Here is a 2,252-nt window from a genome sequence, read left to right on the forward strand (position 1 = left end):
AAGTTCGTAGTGTTGTAACCCCGTATCATGTTAACATATTATTAAGAATTAATAAAACTTGGCCCATGTAATTGTCGAACCTACGACCTCCACGTTTTTAACACGACAAATCTTACAACTGAGCTAATTGGGCAAAGATTTTATGCACATTATAGATCGTTAGCTCCTAATCCAGCCAATCGAGTTTCGTTTACATAATTTTATGCATAATAAACTTAAAAAAGTCATTATCTTCTAAAAAAAAATCGTAGTGTTTTAACTCGTATAATGAAAAGATATAATTAAAAATGAGGGAAATTAGCCCATGCAAGTCTCAAACCTGCGACCATCGCGTTATTAGCACGACGCTCTAACCAACTAAGCTAATAGGCCATAGATTTTCTCACCTGACAATGCACTTGATGTGTTATTCTACCCTATCGTTAATACATGTCCCTCAGGCTGTCTGACACGCTTTCCCTCCCGCAAGTTGACACTTGGCTTGCCGGCTTTCTCATGCGCTTTCCTTCCAACAAGTTGACACGTGGCTTGCCGAAAAATTTTCTCTCATGAGAGTCGCAATACTGAATTTAGCCTTCAAAGTGAGTTCATTTACCTCCTTGTTCGTGAAAGGACTCTGAGAAATACTCGAATTTCATCTTTCGTAAAAGAACATATTGAACGGCCAAAATAAGTTCATTTACCTCCTTCTTGTTCTTGAAATGACTCTCAGAAATCCTCGAATTTCATTCTTCATGTATGAACATATCGAACGACTCAGATCTAAAGAAAATTTTGAACGGTCGTATCATCGGTTTAAAATTCGTACTGTTGTAACCCCGTATCATGAAAAGATATTATGAAGAATTAAAAAAACATGGTCTACGAAATTGTCGAACCTACGACCTCCACGTTTTTAAAACAACAATCTTACAACTGAGCTAATTGGCCATTGGTTTTATGCACCTTATAGGTCGTTAGCTCTTAATACTGCCAATCGAGTTTCGTTTACATAACTTTATGCATGATAAACTTAAAAAAGTCATTCTCTTCTAAAGTTCGTAGTGTTTTAACTCGTATCATGAAAAGATATAATTAAAAATGAGGGAAATTGGTCTTCTAAAGTTCGTAGTGTTTTAACTCGTATCATGAAAAGATATAATTAAAAATGAGGGAAATTGGCCCATGCAGTTGTCGTACCTTCAACCTTCACATTATTAGCACAAAGCTCTAACCAACTAAGCTAACAAGCCATAGATTTTCTCACCTCACAATGCGCCTGATGCGTTATTCCACCCAATCGTCAATACGTGTCCCTCAGGCTGTCTGACACGTTTTCCCTCCCGCAAGTTGACACGTGGCTTGCCGGCTGTCTCACGCTCTTTCCTTCCCCACAAGTTGACACGTGGCTTGACGAAAAATTTTCTCTCATGAGAGTCGAAATACTGAATCTGGCCTTCAAAGTGAGTTCATTTACCTCCTTGTTCGTGAAAAGACTCTAAAAAATCCTCAAATTTCATCTTTCATAAAAGAACATATCGAACGGCCAAAACTAGTTCATTTACCAACTTCTTGTTCCTGAAATGACTCTCATAAATCCTCTAAAGAAAAACTGTGAACGACCGTATCATCGGTTTAAAGTTCGTAGTGTTGTAACCCCGTATCATGTAAATATATTATTAAGAATTAGTAAAACTAGGCCTATGTAATTGTCGAACCTACGACCTCCACGTTTTTAACACGATAATCTTACAACTGAGCTAATTGGGCAAAGATTTTATGCACATTATAGATCGTTAGCTCCTAATCCAGCCAATCGAGTTTCGTTTACGTAACTTTATGCATAATAAACTTAGAAAAAGTCATTATCTTCTAAAAATCGTAGTGTTTTAACTCGTATAATGAAACGATATAATTAAAAAAAATGAGGGAAATTGGCCCATGCAGGTCTCGAACCTACGACCTTCGCGTTATTAGCACGACGCTCTAACCAACTGAGCTAATAGGCCATAGATTTTCTCGCCTGACAATGCACTTGACGTGTTATTCTACCCTATCGTTAAGACGTGTCCCTCAGGCTGTCTGACACGCTTTCCCTCAGGCAAGTTGACACTTGGCTTGCCGGCTTTCTCACGTGCTTTCCTTCCCACAAGCTGACACGTGGCTTGCCGAAAATTTTTCTCTCATGAGAGTCGCAATACTGAATCTGGCCTTCAAAGTGAGTTCATTTACCTCCTTGTTCGTGAAAAGACTCTAAGAAATACTCGAATTTC

The 2,252-nt window shown here is 38.3% G+C and overlaps 2 non-coding genes across 2 annotated transcripts; both read right to left on the reverse strand.

Annotated features, from left to right (window-relative positions):
- Positions 1–298: 298 nt before the first annotated feature.
- TRNAI-AAU lies at positions 299–372 on the reverse strand. Its single transcript has one exon. It is a non-coding gene; the product is annotated as a tRNA-Ile (tRNA).
- A 1,542-nt stretch (positions 373–1,914) lies between these two features.
- TRNAI-AAU lies at positions 1,915–1,988 on the reverse strand. Its single transcript has one exon. It is a non-coding gene; the product is annotated as a tRNA-Ile (tRNA).
- Positions 1,989–2,252: the final 264 nt, after the last annotated feature.

Source organism: Cucurbita maxima, unplaced genomic scaffold (assembly GCF_002738345.1).
Source record: "Cucurbita maxima cultivar Rimu unplaced genomic scaffold, Cmax_1.0 Cma_Scf00087, whole genome shotgun sequence".
Classification (NCBI taxonomy): domain Eukaryota; kingdom Viridiplantae; phylum Streptophyta; class Magnoliopsida; order Cucurbitales; family Cucurbitaceae; genus Cucurbita; species Cucurbita maxima.